Source organism: Elephas maximus, chromosome 17 (genome assembly GCF_024166365.1).
Source record: "Elephas maximus indicus isolate mEleMax1 chromosome 17, mEleMax1 primary haplotype, whole genome shotgun sequence".
NCBI classification, from domain to species: Eukaryota; Metazoa; Chordata; class Mammalia; order Proboscidea; family Elephantidae; genus Elephas; species Elephas maximus.
The window spans coordinates 22017403-22042193 of NC_064835.1; the positions used below are offsets into that span (position 1 = coordinate 22017403).

Here is a 24791-nt window from a genome sequence, read left to right on the forward strand (position 1 = left end):
ACAATGCTCAAAACAGGGAATCATTGAAATCATTATGTAAAAGATTACAGTAATCAAAAAAGAGGGACTAAACACAGGAGGCATAGATCTTCCATATGGAGAGGAAAACAAGGCGACATAGAACGATACAAGTTAGGTTTTTACGTAGAAAAATAGGGGTAAATATTAAGGTAATCACAAAGAGGTCTAACGATTCCATACTACAAAATAAAAACCAAGATAAACATAAAGACTCAGCAAAAATAAATTCAACTACTATGAAAAGGAGGAACACGCAATTTACAAAGGAAAACTTCTCAGCACAAAAAAGTAAGTGGAAAAATGAAATTGTCAACAACACACACAAAAAGGCATCAAAATGACAGCAGTAAACTCATACTTATCTATATTTACGCTGAATGTAAATGGACTAAATGCACCAATAAAGAGACAGAGAGTCTCAGACTGGATGAAGAAACACGATCCGTCTATATACTGGCTACAAGAGACACACCTTAGACGTAGAGACACAAACAAACTAAAACTCAAAGGATAGAAAAAAATATATCAAGCTAACAACAATCAAAAAAGAGCAGGAGTGGCAATATTAATTTCTGACAAAATAGACTTTAAAGTTAAATCCACCACAAAGGATAAAGAAAGACACTACATAATGACTAACGGGACAATTTACCAGGAAGATACAATCATATTAAATATTTATGAACCCAATGACAGGGCTGCAAGATACATAAAACAAGCTTGAATGGAATTGAAAAGTGAGACAGACACCTCCACAATTATACTAGGAGACTTCAACACACCACTTTCGGAGAAGGATAGGAATTCCAGTAAGAAGCTCAATAGAGACATGGAAGATCTAATTGTTATGATCAACCAACTAGACCTCATAGACTTATACAGAACACTCCACCCAACAGCTGCAAAGCATACTTTTTTTTTAGTGCACATGGAACATTCTCTAGAATAGATCACATATTAGGTCATAATACAAACCTTTGCAGAGTCCAAAACATCGAAATATTACAATGCATCTTCTCAGACCAGAAGGCTATAAAAGTAGAAATCAATAACAGAAAAATCAGGGAAAAGAAATCAAATACTTGGAAACTGAACAACACCCCGCTGAAAAAAAGACTGGGTTATAGAAGACATTAAGGAGGCAATAAAGAAATTCATAGAATGCAACGAGAATGAAAACTCTCTCTATCAAAACCTGTGGGACACAGCAAAAGAAGCGCTCAGAGATCAATTTATATCAATAAATGCAGACATACATACAGAAGAAAGAGCCAAAATCAGAAAGCTATCCCTACAAATTGAACAAACAGAAAGCAAGCAACAAAAGAATCCGTCAGGCACCAGAAGAAAACAAATAATAAAAATTAGAGCAGAATTAAATGAACTAGAGAACAGAAAAATAATTGAGTTAATAAAGCCAAAAGCTGGTTCTTTGAAAAAATTAACAAAACTGATAAACCATTGGCCAAACTGAATAAAGAAATACAGGAAAGGAAACAAATAACCCAAGTAAGAAATGAGATGGGCCATATCACAACAGACCCAACTGAAATTAAAAGAATCATATCAGATTAGTATGAAAAATTGTACTCTAACAAATTTGAAAACTTAGAAGAAATGGATGAATTCCTAGAAACACACTACCTATCTAAACCAACACAATCGGAAGTAGAAAAACTAAATGGACTCATAACAAAGAGACTGAAAATGGTAATCAAAAAACTCCCAACAAAAAAAAAGCCTTGGCCCGGACGGGTTCACTGCAGAGTTCTACCAAACTTTCAGAGAAGAATTAACACCACTACTACTAAAGGTATTTCAGACCACAGAAAATGATGGAATACTACCTAACTCATTCTATGAAGCCACCATATCCCTGATACCAAAACCAGGTAAAGACATCACAAAAAAAGAAAATTACAGACCTATATCCCTCATGAACATAGATGCAAAAAATCCTCAACAAAATTCTAGCCAATAGAATTCAACAACATATCAAAAAAATAATCCACCACAACCAAGTGGGATTTATACCAGGTATGCAAGGTTGGTTCAATATTAGAAAAACAATGTAATCCACCACATAAATAAAACAAAAGACAAAAACCACATGATCTTATCAATTGATGCAGAAAAGGGATTTGACAAAGTCCAACAGCTATTTATGATAAAAACTCTTAGCAAAATAGGAATAGAAGGAAAATCCCTCAATATAATAAAGGGCATCTATACAATTTTTTTATACAAAGCCAACAGCCAACATCATCCTAAATGGAGAGAGCCTGAAAGTATTTCCCTTGAGAACAGGAACCAGACAAGGATACCCTTTATCACCGCTCTTATTCAACATTGTGCTAGAGGTCCTAGCCAGAGCAATTAGGCTAGGTGAAGAAATAAAGGGCATCCAGATTGGCAAGGAAGAAGTAAAATTATCTCTATTTGCAGATGACATGATCTTGTACACAGAAAACCCTAAGGAATCCTCAAGAAAACTACTGAAACTAATAGAAGAGTTCGGCAGAGTCTCAGGTTACAAGATAAACATACAGAAATCATTTGGATTCCTCTACATCAACAAAAAGAACATTGAAGAGGAAATCACCAAATCAATACCATTCACAGTAGCCCCCAAGAAGATAAAATACTTAGGAATAAATCTTACCAAAGATGTAAAAGACCTATACAAAGAAAACTACGAAGTACTAGTGCAAGAAACTAAAAGGGACCTACGTAAGTGGAAAAAAACACCTTGCTCATGGATAGGAAGACTCAATGTTGTAAAAATGTCTATTCTACCAAAAGCCACCTATATATATAATACACTTCCCATCCAAATTCCTATGACATTTTTTAATGAAATGGAGAAACAAATTACCAGCTTCGTATGGAAAGGAAAGAAGCCCCGGATAAGTAAAACATTACTGAAAAAGAAGAAGAAAGTGGGAGGCCTCGCTCTACCTGATTTTAGAACCTATTATACAGCCACAGTAGTCAAAACAGCCTGGTACTGGTACAACAACAGGCGCATAGACCAATGGAACAGAATTGAGAACCCAGATATAAACCCATCCACATACGAGCAGCTGATATTTGACAAAAGCCCAGTGTCAGTTACTTGGGGAAAAGACAGTCTTTTTAACAAATGGTGCTGGCATAACTGGATATCCATCTGCAAAAAAATGAAACAGGACCCATACCTCACACCACACACAAAAACTAACTCCAAATGGATTAAAGAGCTAAATATAAAGACTAAAACGATAAAGATCAATGAAGAAAAATAGGGACAACGTTAGGAACCCTAATGCAAGGAATAAACAGAATACACATTATTACTAAAAATGACAAAGAGAAACCAGATAACTGGGAGCTCCTAAAAATCAAACACCTGTGCTCATCTAAAAACTTCACCAAAAGAGTAAAAAGACCACCTACAGGCTGGGTAAAAATTTTCAGCTCTGACATCTCTGACCAGCACCTGATCTCTAAAATCTATATGATTCTGTTAAAACTCAACCACAAAAAGACAAACAACTGAATTAAAAATTGGGCAAAGGATATGAACACTCACTTCACTAAAGGAGATATTCAGGCTGCTAACAGAAACATGAGGAAATGCTCTCGATCATTAGCCATTAGAGAAATGCAAATTAAAACTACGATGAGATTCCATCTCACTCCAACAAGGCTGGCATTAATCCAAAAAGACAAAATAATAAATGTTGGAGAAGCTGTGGAGAGACTGGAACACTTATACACTGCTGGTGGGAATGTAAAATGGTACAACCACTTTGGAAATCTATCTGGCATTTCCTTAAAAAGCTAGAAATAGAACTACCATACAACCCAGAAATCCCACTACTTGGATTATATCCTAGAGAAATAAGACCCTTTTCACTAACATGCACACCCATCTTTATTGCAGCACTGTTTACAATAGCAAAATATGGAAGCAACCAAGGTGTCCATCAACGGACAAATGGATAAATTATGGTATATTCACACAATGGAATACTACATATTGATAAAGAACAATGATGAATCTGTGAAACATCTCATAACATGGAGGAACCTGGAAGACATTATGCTGAGTGAAATTAGTCAGATACAAAGCACAAATATTGTATAAGACCACTATTATAAGATTTTGAGAAATAGTTTAAACTGAGAAGAACACATTCTTTTGTGGTTACGAGAGGGGGGAGCGAGGGTGGGAGAGGTTTATTTACTGATTATACAGTAGATAAGAACTACTTTAGGTGAAGGGAAGGACAACACTCAACACAGGGGAGGTCAGCTCAACTGGACTGGACCAAAAGTAAAGAAGTTTCCTGAATAAACTGAATGCTTCGAAGGTCAGTGGAGCAAGAGTAGGGGTCTGGAGACTATGGCTTCAGGGAACATCTAAGTCAATTGGCAAAATAAATTCTATTAAGAAAACATTCTGCATCCCACTTTGAAGTGTGGCGTCTGGGGTCTTAAACACTAACAAGCAGCCATCTAAGATACATCAATGAGTTTCAATCCACCTGGGTGAAAGGATAATGAAGAACACCTAGGTCACAAAGTAATTATGAGCCCAAGAGACAGAAAGGGCTACATAAACTAGAGACTACATCATCCTGAGACCAGAAGGACTAGATGGTGCCCGGCCACGATGGATGACTGCCCTGACAGGGACCACAACAGAGAACCCTGAGGGTGCAGGAGAACAGTGGGATGCAGACCCTAAATTCCCATGAAAAGACCAGACTTAATGGTCTGACTGAGACTAGAAGAATCCCAGCTGTCATGGTCCCCAAACCCTCTGTTGCCCCAGGACAGGAACCATTCCCAAAGGCAACTCATCAGACATGGAAGGGACTGGACAATGGGTTGGAGAGAGATGCTGATGAGGAGTGAGCTACTTGCATCAGGTGGACACTTGAGACTATGTTGGCATCTCCTGTCTGGAGGGGAGATGGGAGGTTAGAGGGGGTTAGAAACTGGCAAAAGGGTCACAAAAGGAGAGACTGGAAGGAGGGAGTGGGCTGACACATTAGGGGGAGAGTAAGTGGGAGTATGTAGTAAGGTGTGTATAAGTTTATATGTGAGAGACTGACTTGATTTGTAAACTTTCACTTAAAGCACAATAAAAATTATTAAAAAAATAATTGAAATATGAATATTAATTAAGAGACCACACAAGTAAGGTGAAGTTTTCCAAAGCTTCTGGAGGAATTTGTCTTACAAACGATTGGACTGATGAAAATATGAACTAGTGCAGGTTCCAAAACTTTTGTGAAATTCTGTAACTTACAAGTGATGACTGAATCCATGACAGAGAATTTATGCAATGGGTAGAATAAAATCTTATTTCAACCATTAAAAAAAATAATAATAACACACAGATAGAAGGTCCCTCAAGATTTCTGTTCACCAGGGATGAGCTATTGGGAAAAAGGAGCAATTAAAATTTTCTTTTCTCATCCTTTGTATGATGCTCTCCTTACCTCTCGTGTATAATATTCTCTCTCAGTGTTGAAATAGTAGACGGTCACTACATTATTGACTCAAAATTAAGGCCTGGCAGACATTGTTCAAGGAGGTCCTCATGACAACAGCTTCCAACATGAATATAATTTCTAAAATATTTGAAGCCATGTTTTTTTCTGTTTACTTAGGTTTAGAGAAATAGTTCATTGTTTATTCATTACTGTTGTTCTTTGGAGTTCTGAAGACTATTTTTATTGAACACATGTGCCACACACAATCCTAAAGTTGTTACATGTATTAACACATTTAATCCTCACAGGGCCCAATGTGGAAGAAAACATTAGATTGAATCAAGCAGCAATTTCTTATGATTTAACTTAATATATTATGCTCATTTAAAAAATAATGGAGCTGAGCACAGAAAGGTAATTTGCTTACACTTACCCACATAGTCAGATGAACTTTCGTTCGGTCATAAGTGATTACATTTTGTATGCCGCGTTTTTAAAGCATTCATTTATTTATTCGTTTAACGCTTTTGCAAAACACCATGTCATGTGTTAGGATATACACTCAAATAAAAAATGTATGTTTTAAAAAATTTGTCTACAACTGAACTTAATACATATTTTGCAAACAGTTATATAGCACTTACCCTGGTGGCACAGTGGGTAAAGTGATTGATTGCTAACCATGAAGGTCTGTGATTCCCAAGGAGAAATAAGCAACAGTCTCCTTCCATAGAGCTCTGCAGCCTTAGAAACACTATAGGGTCACTATGAGTCAGAATCAACTCCATGGCAGTAGCCTTTTTTTTTTCCCATCAAATAATGTTTGAAGCACTCTACTGCTTTAGTCCTCCCATGTTTATCTATGTCCAATATCCTCTTTTATGAATGAGGAAACTGAAGCACAAAAAATTAATCCACATCTGATCATGAAGGTGCTATCAATAATCATGCAAAGAGAATAGGTATAAACCAAAATTGCACATGGTAAGCTGAGATATATTGTTACCTATAAGGAAAACAAAAACTGAATTTATGCTATGGCTGAAGACTCAAAATCATTCATTCAATTGTCCATTAAAAGTATTTATTTCCTGGTATGCACAAAGCTTTGTGCTGGGTGCTAAAGTTACCGTGGTGAGCAAACAAAATGTATAGCTTTTCTTAGGGAGGTGACTGTCTAGTACTGTGCTGTGCTCTCCAACACGGGCGCCATTAGCCACATGTGGCTATTTAAAATTTAACTAAATTAAATTAGGTTAAATATTTACTTTCATAGTCACACTAACACATTTCAAGTGCTCAGTAGCCACGTGACCAGTGACTCCTGTATTGGGGAATGCAGTGAGAACATCACCAAACCTGTTGCCATCAAATCGATTCCAACTCATAGTGACCCTATAAGACAGAGTATAACTGCTGCATAGGGTTCCCAAGCTGTAAATCTTTTAAGGAAGTAGACCGTCACATCTTTCTCCTGCCAAAGGGCTGGTGGGTTCAAACTGTTAACTTTTCAGTTAGGAGGCACCTAAATTTTAATTTAGAGATTTTCCACTATCCATTGATAAAAAGGAAACCCTGGTTGCATAGTGGTTAAGTGCTATGGCTGCTAACCAAAGGGTCGGCAGTTCGAATCTGCCAGGCGCTCCTTGGAAACTATGCGGCAGTTCTACTCTGTCCTATAGGGTTGCTATGAGTCGGAATCGACTGGACGGCACTGGGTTTGGTTTTTTTTTTAATTATTATTGATAAAAAAGTTTTGGGGATGAAATTAAAGGATGCTCCCTGGTTGAAAGAAGTACTAGTCTACTAGGTCTTGTAACAGTATTCCTTTCTGCTTTTAGTTTAAGGTGTTTTTGTTTGTTTCATTTTTGGTTTTGGGGTTGGGCTTGGGGTTAACATTTTTGGAAGACTTTTTGTACAAATTCAACTTCTTTAATAGACGTAGGGCTATTCAGATTGCCAACATCTTCTAGGATAAATCTTGGTCATTTCTGGCTTTCAAGAAATTGGTCTTCTAGGTTATCAAAATTCAGACTTAATATCAGGTCAGTTTTGGAACATCTGCCTATCTGCCTTGCTATTTATATTTGTTCTGCATGTGGACCAACCCATGGGAAATCTGATACTGGGGCAGTGCTGTACCTCATATTATCAAAGCCTTTTTTTTTTTTTTAATTCAGATCCATGAATGTGCACCTTGGCAATGATCCCAGGAGTTCATAAACAAACTTTATGGGATCACAATTTTTTACCTCTGGACACTACAGGGTCACTATGAGTCAGAACTGACTCGACAGCAGTGGGTTTGGTTTTTTGGTTGGACCCTGTTAGAGAGCTCCAGGTTTAGCTCCCTTCCCTCATCTTCTAGCTGGAAAGTTGGAACTTTAGTTTCCCACTCTGCTTCACATTTCTGTGATGGCATCTGCCTTTAGGGACACACAGGGCATCAAGAGAGTAAAATGGAACAGAGCTTCTTCTCACTTTCTTGAAAACATGGTTTTAGGCTCTTACCTAGCTACCATTGTCTTCATTGTCACCACCACAGTCACTGCTTCCTCAGTATTACCTGGTGAGAGGAAAGGGGAAGGGCAAAATGAACTCAGCAAACACACACAAAAGAACCAGGCAATTTCCCTCACTCTCTCTGACTCTTCTACCAAATGTCTGTGAGATTGCCTTACTGTGGTGGCTTGAGTGTTGTTTGGATGCTGGAAGCTATGCCACTGGTATTTCTAATACCAGCAAGTTCACCCATGGTGGACAGGCTTCAGTGGAGCTTCCAGACTAAAACAGACCAGGAAGAAGGAACTGTTGGTCTACTTCTGAAAAATTGGCCAGTGAAAACCTTATGTATATCAATGGAACATTGTCTGGTATAGTGTTGGAAGATGAGCCCCTCAGGTTGGAAGACACTCAAAGTCACCGTGCTTAGTAAGATAGAGGGTCAGCAAAATAGAGGAAGACACTCAACGAGATGGATTTATCACAGTGGCTGCAACAATGAGCTCAAACATAGCAATGATTGTGAGGATGGCACAGGACCAGCAGTGTTTCATTCTGTTGTGCATAGGGTCACTATGAGTCAGTACTGATTCAGCAGCACCTAACGACAATGATAACTCTGACTCTTGGGTCCCCTGGGAGCATGAAAAACCAGGTAGAGTGCACTTTCTCCTCTTAACCAGAACCAGATATTGAGGTACAGAAATGTTTAACTTATTTAAAGTTTAATTTTCTTTTCCAATTAATTCAACAATTTAGACAAAACGTACAACTTCCTTAAAAAGCATACATTTTTAAAACTTACATAAGATGAAAGAATAAATCACATTAGCTCTCTGATCATAAAATAAATTGCATATGTAATCAAAAACTTGCTGTAGAGGAAACTCAAGGCCCAGATGGTTTTATAAAATTTTAAGAATAAATAAGGTCAAAAGTAAACATTATTTACAAAATAGAGCAGAAGGGAACACATACCAATTCATTTTATGAGAAGAGTGTAATTCTGATTCCAAAACCTGAGAAAGACATTACAAGAAATAAAAATTAAAAGGCTAAGTCTTTAATGAAATATTAGCAAGTAAAATCCTGTAATATACAAAAAGGGTAATATAACTTGGCAAAGTAGGGTTTATTCCACTAATGCAGTTTGGTTAACATTTGAAAATCAATCAAAATAGATCAACATTTTAATAGAATAAAGAGGTAAAAATGTGATCATCTCAATAGATGCAGAAAAATAACATAATATTCAATGGTAAAATATCAAATAATGTTCCCTTAAGATTAAGAAGGTTGTTTCCTTTTGTTAATTTTATTCAAAATTGTACCAGATATCCTTGCAAGTACAACCCCATTCCCAGTTGCCATCAAGTCGATTCTGACTCATAGTGACCCCATATAACTGAGTAGAACTGCCCCATAGGATCTCCAAGGCTGTAAATCCTTACAGAAGGAAGCTGACTGCAACATCCTTCTCCCACAGAGCACCTGGCGGGTTCAAACTGCCGACTTTTAGGTTAGCAGCTGAGCCATTAACCACTCTGCCACCAGGGCTCCTTGCAAGTGCAAGAACCCAATCAATTTTTAAAGTTATTTTTCTATAGGATGTACCAATATATTTTAAACCCTTGAGTGAATCATTCCACTTTATTCCTTTGTGCTTTCATTAACCTTGCTCGCTTTCTTCCTCCCTTATTCTTTCCTTAAATATTAAGGTTTCTCTCCTCACAAACCTTAATATCTCTCCTCACAAAAAACCCTGGTGGTGTAGTGGTTAAGTGCTACGGCTGCTAACCAAAGGGTTGGCAGTTCGAATCCACCAGGCGCTCCTTGGAAACTCTATGGGGCAGTTCTACTCTGTCCTTTAGGGTCACTATGAGTCGGAATCGACTTGACAGTACTGGGTTGGGTTCTCCTCACAAAAAATTTTGCTTTTTTTTCCTGATATATCTCCTATTTTGAAATAAATATCTCTCTTTACTCCTCTCATAAAGCCTTGGGTGTTCATATATTGTTGGAATAACCTCCTTGAGGGCATGGCCAATAACTCATTTGATTTATAACCCCAGTTCCTGTCTCTATGCATAACATGGGGATAAAAGAATTAAAAAACCGTTGCCTTTAAGTCAATTCCAACTCATACTGATACTCTGTAAATGCACATTGAATGGATACATGAATAAAGAAATGCTTCCAAGACTTACGAATGTTGCAAGGTTTCTGCAGCTGTGTTAATATGTATTTTGATTGCTTAATATCATTTTGCTAATTGAATAGATGTAAAATGGTACCATAGCATCACATTGTTTAGAATATTAAAAAAAAATTAATACTGAAGTTTAGCATCTATGTTTGTTAACTATTTTAGTTTTCTCTTGTGGGAACTGTAATATACTGTATTTCATTATATGTGTGAAATGATTATATTGGAATGTTGCTTTTTTTCTGTCCAATTTTGATCTATGTGTAATTTTTACATTATCATTTAAAAAATTTGAAACACATTAAATTATGTCTACTTCTCCCACTATTTGATAATGTGTAATTCATCTTCTGTAATTATTTGATTCCTTTGGAAAACCTGTGGCATAGTGGTTAAGAGCTACAGCTGCTAACCAAGAGGTTGGTAGTTTGAATCCACCAGGTGCTCCTTGGAAACTGTATGGGGCAGTTCTACTCAGTCCTATAGTATTGCTATGAGTCTGAATCGACTCAACAGCAACAGATTTGCTTTTTTTGGTTTTCTGTGAGCCCAGCATATGTGAAGAGTAACATACAGAAATCAGAAACACACCCTCGACTATCAAGGAGCTCAGAAAGCACAATATAATGTATCATGAGTAATAGCATGGTATTATTACAGTTAGAGCACAAAGGAAACATAGCCCGTGTATCTTGTGGGAATCAGGTCAGACAGACTTTCTGTAGAAAGGAGTGAATTGCATTCCAGAGAATGGTGGGCACATATCCTAAGACACCAGCATGTGATAGATTCTGTTCTGGAGGAATGACAAATAAATTGGCAAAGTTGGTGTGTAGGGAGGGAAGGGAAAATAGATGGACAATGAGGTTTCCATTTAGATATGATCAGATTATAAAAGTCATTGTATATATATATTAAAAGAGTTTTGATTTCACTCTAGAGTTAATGGGAAGACAGACAGATTTTACATCATGAGAGTAACATCGTATGTACTTTCAAATAAACAGATAAAACTGATTTTTTAAAAAACTTAATTTTATGCAGCAGCTTTACTATTTAAAAAATGTAGTTAATTTTTATCAGATTACAAAAACAGTCACATATATTTGTTATAAGGAATTCATTAAAAATGCATATTAGAAGAAAAGCCCATAAGATATAGCTATTTTAACATAGAACCCTGGTGGCACAGTGCTTAAAGTGCTCAGCTGCCACTTAGAATCTGCCAGCCTCTCTGCTGGAGGAAATTGTAGCATTCAGCTTCCGTAGAGATTTACAGCCTTGGAAATCCTGTGGGGCAGTTCTTCTCTGTCCTATAGGGTGGCTATGAGTAGGAATCCACTTGATGGCAGTTTTTTTTTTTTTAACATCATTGTTTACTATTTCTATTGTTTCCGATTTTCCATATCTTATAAGCAAGATGGTGAAAACATCTGTGTATGTAAATATTTATGCAGATATTGTCATCTCTTCCAAATTTTCAAGTACCTTGCAAAAGAAATTGCTTTTCCTATCCTCACCCATTCAAACACAAACACCATCATGATCCCTATAGCTAGGGAGAATCCTTATTCCTATGTGCTAAGATTGGAGATGGTTTTATTTCTGCACTGGCCAATACAGCACCTTTTCAGATTACAGGTGCTTGGAAGGAGGAACGTATTTTCACAAGTGACTGACATAACTATCACAGATACAATATGCTAACTGAGTCTTCACTATCTATAGAGCTAGTATCTGCTACAGAGGAGAAAAAGGCAACCATACTGGCCATCTCAGTGCAGGAAAAGAGAGCAGAGGGACAGGGAAGATTTGAAGAGCCAAAAGATATGTTGTACGCCTCATTCTTTTAAAGTACAAGCTCAGAAAGCTAGAAGGTACAAGTGAGTTCCACATTCTTTATCAGTCCTCCTTCCACCCTCCAGTCAGCTCAGAATTGCTTTCGATTTGGTGGTGTAGGTCACAAGTGAGTTCACTGTGATCATCCAGGCATTCATTTTACCTACATGCAGCCTGGAGGAATGGAGCCCAAAGCAGCCATCCTTTTTCTCACATTCCAGGAATCTAAGACACTGAAGTGGAGGTATTAGATCCTATGGCTAACACACCTCTCTATGGGAAATTCTGAATTCTCCAGCTCCTATGGCTGCTAAGAATCAAAACATAAGAAAACATTTTTTGTCACCAGGTCTTCAAGATTAGCATAAATCTATCTCAGATTCAATACAAATTTAAAGTATTTTTATCTAAAGTCTATTGTATTCTGTTTTGGTTACCTCTCTTTTACCTAAGTACACAATCAAAAATAGAGCTTTAGGAAAATTTATGAAGGCTTACTGTTCTTTAAAATTAGACATTCAGTTTAGCCACACTGAATACAACCTCATTCCAGTGGTGACAGTTGGTTCCATAATTGTCTTGAATACTGTGGGTCAGTTACCAATACATGTCTTGTTTTCATGGCTTCCTAAATATATCTGCTAGTCAGAGTTTGTAATATACTTCAAACACTTCTTATAATTTGCTGAAAATGAACATCATATATTCTGGTGTAAGGGCCATTTGGTCTTATTTTACACAAACTTCTTGATCTTAGTAGAACTGGAGTCCATTGAATAAAGTAGGGACAATATCAAGACTTGAAGTCACCAGGTTCATGGATCAAGCACAATGTGTGAAACATGGATTAACATATCAACCGAATATTATAAGTCTGGATTGTCATGCAGAATCCAAGCTATATTGTTACATAATTTTGGAGAATTATTAAGTAGGTTGGGTTGACTTGTGGTAAAGTCAAGTATGAAAGAGAAATTTTATTATTGTTTTTAGGTGTCACTGAGTTGGTTCTGACTCATAGCAACCAGAACAAAACACCATCTTGTCCTGCGCCGTCCTCACTATCTTTGTTATATTAGAGCCCATTGTTTCAGCCACTGTGTCAATCCATCTCACTGAAGGTCTTCCTCTTCTGCTTTACTTGAACAAGGATGATGTCCTTCTCCAGGTACTGGTCCCTCCTGATAACATGACCAAAGTATGTGAGATCAAGTCTTGGCATCCTTGTTTCTAAGGAACTTTCTGACTGTATTTTTTTGCAAGACAGATTTGTTGGTTCTTCAGACAGTCCATGATATATTCAATATCCTTTTCAAACACCAAAATTCAAAGGCATATGAGTCAATTGAAAATACCATGGCTTGGTTTTGGTGCACCTTAGTCCTCCAAATGACATTTTCGTTTTTTAAGCACTTTAAAGAGGTTTTTTACAGCAGATTTGCCCAATGCAATTAGTCATCTGATTTCTTGATTACTGCTTCCTTGGGCGTTGATTGTGGATCCAAGTAAAATGAACTCCTAGACAACTGCTATATTTTCTTCGTTTATCATGATGTTGCTTATTGGTTTGGCTGTAAGGATTTTTTTTTTTTTTTTTAATGAGGTGGAATCCATACTGAAGGATGTGGTCTTTGATCTTCATCAGTAAGTACTACAAGTCCTCTTCACAAAGCATTTTAAATTCCGAGAAGGATGAAAGAAAAACCACACTTATGCATATCAGAGGGAAGCCACTAAAAAAGTAAAGACTAAGAGAAAATCATAATGCTTTAGGAAGTGATATTACCTTTAAAGAAAAACTTTGACATTTCAATTCTTAAACAATAAGTCAGAAGACAATGAGAAAATATTTTTAAAGTGCTGAACAAAATAACTAACCTAAAATTCTATACTCACTCTGAATATACTTCAAAAGTGACAGTTGGAAAATAAATTATTTCCAGATGAATAAATGTTGTTATTCTTAGATGCATTGCCAATTTCACTCAAGAACTATCACCATTCCTAGCAAATAAATACCCACATATTTCGCTGTGAGAAGATCTCCCATTAAGAACTTTGCCCTCAATGGTATTGACACAGTATGCAATTATTTAAATACATAACACAAAACAATGTCTACTTTGCTTTCATTTTGGAGGCTAGAGTTGCAGTAATTTTGATCAGTGGAAAGTTTTGAATACTTCAGACTTAGCTCCAAATTTCTTTTAACAAAGGCATTTAGAATGAGGCCCAAGGAGTCTACTAACTGGCTTTAATTTTAATCTTTTTCATTTTTATTTATGACCACTAATGACTACAACAGAGAGCAGGTACATCCCTGACTCACCTCATTTGAAAACTCACATTGAGAGTTTTGATACACTTATGGAATAGGCCCACTTCATAATTATATAAAATAATGATAAAAATTTTATTTACTCTGTCCCTAATTTTGGAGAATAGAATTGAGATAACTTAAATCTGTGGAAAAGTTGAAATGCTTCTATGCCCCCGAATTTATTTTATTAATGAAATTTGATATTGGAAAAAATGATTCTCCAGATAAAATATAATTCTAATAACTTTTCATTTTATTTAGGATCATTAATAACTAGGTGGTACAAATGGTTAGGTGATAATTCTAATAACTTTTCATTTTATTTAGGATTATTAATAACTAGGTGGTACAAATGGTTAGGTGCTTGACTACTAGCCAAAGGTTGGCAGTTCCAATCCATCTGGTGGTTTTTCAGAGACAGTCCTGGTGATTTGTTTATGGACGCTCACAGCCTTGAAAACCCTATGGAGCAGTTCTATTCTGCACACATGGAGCCACTATGAGTCAGAATTGACTAAAGGCAACTAACAGTAACCATGAAGATCAAAAAAATTGGTTGTTGTGGAGGTGATTCCTACTTATAGCAACCCTATAGGACAGAGTAGAGCTGCCCCATAGGATTTCCAAAGCTCTAAATCCTTACAGAAGCAGACTGCCAGACCTTTCTTCCAAGGAACATTTGGCAGGTTCCAACTGCGAACCTTTTGATTAGGAACCAAGCTCCTTAAACACTGCACCACCCGAGGTCCTTAACAATATAGTAGCAAAAATTAATTTCAGTATAGGGCAGAGAATAGAAAACCCAGGTTCCAGAGAAACACAGTATCAGGCAGGCTGGTATCCTATTGGGGTAAGAAATTCCTTCTTTAATTGGTATACTCCATACGTATCTCCGATTTTGTTGTGAATGCCATCATGATTGTTAAGGTGTAAGTGCCTCTGCCTTTGTATAATTACTGTTTGTGAGAGAAATGGCCCTGAAAATGACTCTTCTGTTAAAGAGAACAGAGTAGAAAATACTTGACTCCTACTTGAAAGCATTTAGGTAAAAACTTGAAATCTAATTTTTTGTGACATGAATGTACTTACAGAATATTGCAAAGAGAAAATTCCAAATTATCTCCTAAAGATAAATTGTGCTGTTGATATTATCTCCCTGTGCCCAAGATACATTCTTTATATCATCCAAACCCCAAAAAACCAAACCCACTGCCACTGAGTCAATTTCAACTCACAGCGACCCATCAGGACAGGGTAGAGCAGCCCCATGAGGTTTCTAAGGCTGTAAATCTTCAAGGATGCAGACTGGCACATCTTTCTTCATCTTTGAAAGGGAATACTACTAATATGTGCCTTGGGAGAATATTGTAAATATTAAATAAAGTGATGTGCTTATGGTGTTTGGTACAGGGTTTGACATTTTGTAGAACCTCATTATCATCATCATTCTTTTTTGTTTGTATTTTATTAAAAAATGAAACTGTGGTTCCTGAAATTCTGAACAGACTTTGATGTTATTCTCTGTATTTCTCTATATATAGTCAATATACTGTAGGCTTGAAGGAATAGGTGGCCTGAAGGGGAATTTTGGACATGTATTATATAAGGAGAAGAGGGGTCAATGAATCCACAAATTTCAAGGGTTAGCTGAAAGAATTACATATATCGGCAAACCACAGAGCTGTTTCTGTTAGGACATTATAGCATTTATTCTATTCTTGAGTATGCCGTGCTTTCTAGAATTTCCTTCAGGGCAAATTTGACATCTTTATTCCTCAGACTGTAGATCATGGGGTTCAGCATGGGCACAACAATAGTATAAAACACAGAGGGCGCTTTGCCTTGGTCCATGGTGCTGACATTTGATGGCTGCAAGAACACGAATTCTGCAGAACAGTGAAAGATACTAACAGCCAAGATGTGGAAGCTGAAGTGCTAAAAGCTTTGGACCTGCCCTCAATGGAGCAAATGTGGAAAATGCTGCTAATAACGAAGATGTAGGAGGCAAGGATGGTTAAGGCAGGAGTCAATACCTAAATGCACTCAAATCCAGAATCAATAATTCATTGATATAGATGTAGGAGCAGGATAACTCCAGGAGTGGAAAGAGATCACAGAAATAATGGTTAATTACATTGGCCTTGCAGAAGATGTTTCAACATAAAGCTTGTATGAATTGTGGACCTAATGATGCCCAAAATATAAAATCCTGCTGTGAGCCAGATGTGATAGGATATGATAACATTATAAATCAAGGGATTACAGAAGGCAACATCATGGTCATGTGCCACTGCAGCCAGCATATGACATTCTGCAATAGCAAAAACAAGAAAGAAGTAGAGCTGAGTCATGCATTCAGGATAGGAAATGGTGTTCTTTTCTGTCACAAGTTCGCCAGCATTTTGGAGGTAATGACAGTGGAATGGCAGAGATCAATGCAGGATAAAGTGCTGAGGAAATAGTACCTGGAGGGGGGTGCAGGTGAACACCGAGCCCAATCAGCATGATCATGCCCAGGTTTCCCACTACTGTGACCACATAGACTCTTAGGGAGAGGAGGAAGAGATGCAGCTGGAGTTCAGGATGTTCTGTTAGCCGAGAGAGGGTGAACTCAGTTACTGAGGAATGATTTCTATGGTCCATCATACTCTCAGAAGTTTTTGAAACAGAGAAAATAAGTTTACTGTTTGAGTGTGTGTGTGTGTGTGTATGAGTGTATGCATATGTGTATGTATGTGTGTGGAGAGGAGAAAGTGATTCTGTGGCGGTCCTTATTTTCTCCCTCATCAGAAGAAATTAATATTCCAGAGATCTCTTGAGCCTCTCCTGTGGCTCTGAAAAACCCAGTGATTTTGTGATGGTTGAACACAAGAAGAATTATCGACTTCAAGGATCTTATAATTAAGATATTTTATAAATTTTTAAAGAAAACACCAATTCTTGGAGTTTTTTGGGTCAGCCAGATGAAATGTTACCAGTAGTTTTTTCTAAAGACTTTTTTTCTTTTAGTCTCATATTCAATATGTATACATTAATGTCATACGTATTAAAAGGCATAATAATTACATTTTCATTTGACTCTGAATAAGGAAATGTAACGAATGCTTTTTATAGTTAGTAAACATAGGGTACATGAATCTATGAAAACTACTTATATGAGTCTAAGTTGTTTTTCTTTCTTGAACCCTAAGTAACAATAGTTAAAGGAATGGATAGCTACCAAGATCTTTCAACTTGAGACTTTGTGGTTATTTGTCTCAGCTTCCGTCACACAAACTATAAGTCAGGGACTTAGCTGCCAGGCTGATCCCACACTTGTATCTCATCAACTTCACCAGGAATGAGGGATTTTCTTCAACTGTTTTTAATTGAACAATCCCTGGGTAGTAATATAATGACCTAAATTTAGGTCACGTGTTCCATCCCTGTGGCCTGGGAACAGTTTAATTTCACTTTATGCCTGAAGTGATAGTGGTCAGAAGACTATGCATATTACTAAAACATATGAAGGGTTTTGGAAGACAAATATAACATGTCCTCTGTGCTGGTTGGATTTTATAATCATATATTACTGGTGTTTACTACAGAAATTAAGGATTGTGGAGATGTGGATTAGTAGAGGACATGCAACATACGATTACGGATTTTAGTCTAAGTACAATGCTGGTCACCAGCGTGATACAGAATTTTCCAAAGACATGTATCTTTAGCCTACATTTGCAAAGAAAACAAACAGATTCTACAAAACAGAAATTCATAGTCCTATTTAACGCTCGAGAAAAAGCTGGATTAATGTGTTCTACCTGGGATACAATAAGTGGAATGTAAACTGGACAATTTCTATATATACAAGATATATAGAAATCTTGTATTTTGAAGAATAGCTAAAAGAACAGGGAATACATAACTAGCAAAAAATTTTAAAAAAAAAGCACATATAGCATGTGATAGCTATCATCAGATGTTTAAAATGTTGCTGTGCTTAAGAGGTATTAGAATATTTTTAAAGAAGCACGGGTGGCACAGTGGTTAAGAGCTCAGCTACTAATTGAAAGGTTGGTGGTTTGAACCCACCAGCTGCTCCACAGGAGAAAGATATGGCTGTCAGCTCAGTATACATTACAGCCTTGGAAACCCCATGGGGCAGTCCTACTGTGTCTGTAGGATAGCTAGGAGTTGGAATCCACTAGACAACAACGGGATTTTTGGTTTTCTTGACTACATTTATCTATCTTCAAGAGATTAAAGTAAAACTAACTATAGAAACCATGAAGAGATATATTTTGTTTCACAACAACTAAGAATATTCTAAGAGGCAGAGCCAAGATGGTGAAATAGAAGCTTCTGGTGAGAACTCTTTACAACAAAGACCCAAAAAATCAAGTGAAACAAGGATATTTGTGACAAGCTGGGAGAGCCCTGAGATTCAAAGGCAAGCTTAGAAAATGAACTGAGGGGCGGGGGAGGAAGAGACCATTCAGAAGCGGAGAGGAGTTACTGGACCTGAATTGTGGGGAGCCCTTAGGCACCATTCCTGGAGTGGCAGCGGTGGTGGGCTGGTACTAGCGTTCAGCCACAGTTTCCTCAGGGAGAAGCAGCCAGCCACACAGACTACTCACACCTCCAGAACCCGAGAAGAACAGTGCTCTTGGCAAAAGCTAACTACTTACGTATATTTTACTGCGCCACCCCACGCCCAATCTGCCTTCAGTGACTGAATTCGCTGGGCTTGAGATAGGCCCTGTTGAGCACCTAGAGCCATCCTCCTGGCCTTAGAGAAAGAAAAAATTTGCAAGTGGGGGAAAATATAATTTTCCAGATCCACTAACCAGGGCAGCTCAGGACAGAAGCAGCCCCAGTCCAGGCATAAACAGTCTGTGGACTTTGAGTACCTTCCCCTTCTGCATGGACCTGTGTGGGCCTATTTCAGGAGAATAGGCCCTTGTTGGCAAACTCTAACCATTTCAGCTATGTGATGGAGAGGTGGGTGTTGGATGTTTGACATTGTTTTGCCTATTAAACAAGGTCCTCACCTACCCACATCAGGGACCTAAGGACTGGTAGCTCCACTCAGGTCACCCAGTCACCCATGACAGGGGTCCAAGGATAGCTGATACCTCTCAGTCCTTACAACCAAAAATTTTGGGTGTCCATGGTCTGTCTGCAGAACCCATCACCTGCATGCTTTAGGGAACAGGGACACACTTTCCTCAGAGACATGCAGGTGTCAATTCTCAGCCCCCTACCTTGTTCGGAGCATGACTCCCTGCTGTAATCAGATACCAGTACCTACACCAATCACCCCTGCCCTTGAAAGGCTGTAGGACAGAGCCTGTAACACACACTTGATGATCAGCTACCTGGACACCTGAGTTGAATTCATACAAGAAAAGTGAGTGGACTCCTAGACTGATATACCCGATAACAGCTCTAGCCATCTGGGGATAGAACGTCAGAGCCCCAAAGGCGAAAATAATCAAACTAGCTCACTTGAGCAACCCATACGGGTATACTAAAACAAAACAAAGCAAGAAGCTAGATACAGTAAACAAGCATAAGCTAATACAATAACTAACAGATGGCTTGAAGACAACAGTCAATATCAAGTCACATAAAGAAACAGACCATGATCGCCTCAACAAGCTCTCAAAACAAACAATCCAGGGATCTTCTAGATGAAAGTGCATTCCTGGAATTACCAGAGGCAGAATACAAAAGATTGATATACAGAACACTTCAAGACATCAAGAAGAAAATGAGGCAATATGTAGAACAAGAAAAGGAGCACACAGCTAAGGCAACTGCAGAAATTAGAAAGATTATTCAGGAACATAATGAAAAAATAATAAGCTGGAAAAATCCATAGACAGCAATCAGAAGTTCACAAGATTAACAGTAAAATTACAGAAGTAGACAACTCGATAGAAAGTTAGAGGAGTAGAAATGAGCAAGCACAAGCCAGAATTTCTGAACTCAAAGATAAATCACTTGGCACTAATATATTTGAAGAAAAATCCGATAAAAGGATTTAAAAAAATGAAGAAACCTTAAGAATCTTGTGGGACTGTAGCAAGAGAAATAACCTACGAGTGATTGGAGTACCAGAATAGGGAGGGATAACAGAAAATACAGAGAGAATTGTTGAAGATTTGTTGGCAGAAAACTCCCCTGATGTCGTGAAAGATAAGATGATATCTATCCAATATGCTCATCAAACTCCACATAAAGTAGATGTTAAAAGAAAGACACCAAGACATAATCAAAATCACCAAAACCAAAGATAAAGACAGAATTTTAAGAGCAGCTAGGGATAAATGAAAAGTCACCTATAAAGTAGAGCCAAGAAGCATGAGCTCAGATTACTTTGCAGAAAACCATGCAGACAAGAAGGCAATGGGATGACATATTTTAAAAACTTGAAGGAAAAATTTGCCAGCCAAGTATGATATGCCCAGCAAAACTGTCTCTAAATATGAAGGTGAAATTAGGACATTTCCAGATAAACAGAAGTTTAGGGAATTCTTAAAAACCAAACCAAAACTACAAGAACTACTAAAGGGCATTCTTTGGTTAGAAAACCAATAATATCAGGTATCACCCAAGGCTAGAACACTGGGGAAAGTAATCAGAAGTTCACCCAGACAGGGAAATCAAAAAACAAAGCAAAATTATGAAAAAAAGCTCAAAACAGGGTAACAGTGATGTTATTATATAAAAGAAGACCACATTAACACAATAAAGAGGGATGGAGAAATGTAATCAAAGATATTCCATATGGAGAGGAAGACACGGCGATACAAAGAAATAACAGCTAAGTTTGAATTTAGAAAAATAGAGGTAAATAATACAGTAACCACAAAGGAGACAAACTATCCTACTCAACAAAATAAAATACAAGAAAACAATAGAGACTCAGCAGAAAGAAAATCAACAACGAATATGAGGAAAGGACAATATATAAAGATAATCTACTCAGCACATAAAATTAAGTGGGAAAAAGAAACTGTCTACACAAAAAAAAGACATCAAAATGATAGCACTAAATTCATAAAAAAAAATTCATACCTATCCATAATTACTCTGAATGTAAATGGACTAAATGCACCAATAAAGAGACAGAGAGGGACAGAATGGATTAAAAAACATGATCCATCTATATGCTGTCTACAAGAGACATTCCTTAGACTTAGAGACACAAACAAACTAAAACTCAAAGGATGGAAAAAAAAATATATTAAGCAAACAAAAATCCAAAAGCAGCAGGAGTAGCAATATTAATTTCTGACAAAAAAGGATTTGACTCTACTCATAGGACGGAGTAGAACTCCCCCATATAGTTTCCAAGGAAAGCCTGGCAAATTCGAACCGCAGACCCTTTGGTTAGCAGCCATAGCACTTCACCGCTATGCCACCAGGGTTTCCTATAATGATTAAAGGGACAATATACCAAGAAGATACAACCATATTAAATACTTATGCTCCCAATGACAGGGCTGCAAGATACATAAAACAAACTCGTCAGCATTGAAAAGTGAGATAGACAGCTCCATAATAATAGTAGGAGACTTCAACACACCACTTTCGGTGAAGGACAGGACATCCAGAAAGAAGTTCAATAAAGACATGGAAGATCTAAATGCCACAGTCAACCAACTTGACCTCATAGACATATACAGAACACTCCACCCAACGGCAGCCAAGCATACTTTCTTTTCTAGCACACATGGAACATTCTCTAGAATAGACCACATATTAAGTCATAAAGCAAGCCTTAGCAGAATCCAAAACATTGAAATCTTACAAAGCATCTTCTGACCATAAGGCCATAAAAGTGGAAATCAATAACTGAATAAGCAGGGAAAAGAAATCAAAAACTTGGAAACTGAACAATGCCCTGCTCAAAAAAGACTGGATTATAGAAGACATTAAGAATGGAATAAAGGAGTTCATAGAATCTAATGAGAAGGAAAACACTTCCTATCAGAACCTTTGGGACTCAGTGAAAGCAGTGCTCAGAGGTCAATTTATGCGAATAAACGTACACATACAAACAGAAGAAAGGGCCACAATCAAGAAATTATCCCTACAACTTGAACAAATAGAAAGAGAGAAACAAAGGGAATTCTCAGGCACAAATAATAAAAATTAGAGCAGAACAAGTGAAATAAAAAACAGAAAAACAATTGAAAGAATTAACAAAACCAAAAGCTGGTTCTTTGAAAAAATCAACAAAATTGATAAGCCATTGGACAAATTGACAAAAGAAAAACAGGAGAGGAACCAAATAATCCGAATGAGAAATGAGGTGGTTGATATTACAACAGACCCAACTGAAATTAAAAGAATCATATCAGATTACTATGAAAAATTGCACTCTAACAAATTTGAAAACCTAGAAGAAATGAATTCCTAGAAACACACTTTCTACCTAAACTAACACAGAGTTAGAACAACTAAATAGACCCATAACAAAAGAAGAGATTGAAAAGGTAATTAAAAAACTCCCAACAAGTAAAAGCACTGGCCCAGACAGCTTCGCTGCGGAGTTCTACCAAACATTCAGAGAAGAGTTAACACCACTACTACCAAAGGTATTTCAAAGCATAACAAAGGACAGAATACTCCCCAACTCATTCTATGAAGCCAGCATATCCCTGACACTAAAACCAGGTAAAGACACCACAAAAAAAGAAAATTACAGACCTATATCCTTCGTGAACACAGATGCACAAGTCCTCAACGAAATTCTAGCCAAAGAATTCAACAACATATCAAACAAATAATTCACTATGACCAAGTGGGATTCATACCAGGTATGCAGGTATGGTTCAACGTTAGAAAAACAATTAATGAAATTCATCACATAAATAAAACAAAAGACAAGAATCACATGATTTTTTCAATTGATGCAGAAAAGCCATTTGAAAAAGTTCAACACACATTCATGATAAAAAACTCTCAGCAAAATAGGAATAGAAGGAAAATTCCTCAACATAATAAAGGGCATTTACACGAAGCCAACAGCCAACATCATCCTAAATGGAGAGAGCCTGAAACCATTTCCCTCGAGAACGGGAGCCAGATAAGGATGCCCTTTATCACCGCTCTTATTCAACATTGTGCTGGAGGTCTTTGCCAGAGCAATTAGGCTAGATAAAGAAATAAAGGGCTTCCAGATTGGCAAGGAAGAAGTAAAATTATCTCTATTTGCAGACAACATGATCTTATACACAGAAAGCCATATGGAATACTCCAGAAAACTACTGAAACTAATAGAAGAGTTCAGCAGAGTATCGGGATACAAGATAAACTTACAAAAATAAGTTGGATTCCTCTACACCAAAAAAAAAAAAAAATCGAAGAGGAAATCACCAAATCAATACCATTTACAGTAGCCCCCGAGAAGATAAAATACTTAGAAATAAATCTTACCAGAGAGGTAAAAGACTTACACAAAGAAAGCTACAATACACTTCTGCAAGAAACCAAAAGAGACCTACATAAATGGAAAAATATACCTTGCTCATTGATAGGAAGACTTAACATTATAAAAATGTCTACTCTACCAAAAGGGATCTAAACATTTAACACAATTCCAATTCAAATTCCTATGACATTCTTTAACAAGATGGAGAAACAAATCACCAACTTCATAGGAAAGGGAAAGAGGCCCTAGTTACTGAAAAAGAAGAACAAAGTGGGAGGCCTTACTTTACCTGATTTTAGAACCTATTATACCACCACAGTAGTTAAAACAGCCTGGTGCTGGTACAACAACAGATACATGCACCAATGGATCAGAATTGAGAATCCAGACATAAATCCATTCATGTATGAGCAGTTGATATTTGACAAAGGACCCAAGACAGTTAAATGGGGAAAGTACAGTCTTTTTAACAAATGGTGCTGGCAGAACTGGATATCCATCTGCAAATAAAAAAACACAATACCCATACCTCACACCATACACAAAAATGAGCTCAAAATGGATCAAAGACCTAAATATTAAATCTAAAATAATAAAGATCATGGAAGAAAAAATAGGGACAATGTTAAGATCCCTAATACATGGCATAAAATGTATACAAAACATTACTAACAGTGCAGAAGAGAAACTAGATAACTGGGAGCTCCTAAAAATCAAACTCTTATGTTCATCAAAAGACTTCACCAAAAGAATAAAAAGAGTACCTACAGACTGGGAAAAAGTTTTTAGCTATGACATTACCAATCAGCACCTGATCTCTTGAATCTATATGATACTGCAAAAACTCAACTACAAAAGGACAAATAACCCAATTAAAAATTGGGCAAAAGACATGAACAGACACTTCACTAAAGAAGACATGCAGGTAGCCAACAGATACATGAGGAAATGCTTATGATCATTAGCCATTCAAAACTAGAATGAGATTTT

General features: G+C 37.1%; 1 pseudogene; it reads right to left on the reverse strand.

The window, feature by feature from the left end:
- Window positions 1–16081: 16081 nt before the first annotated feature.
- On the reverse strand, window positions 16082–17017 carry LOC126061081 (putative olfactory receptor 8G3; annotated as a pseudogene).
- Window positions 17018–24791: the final 7774 nt, after the last annotated feature.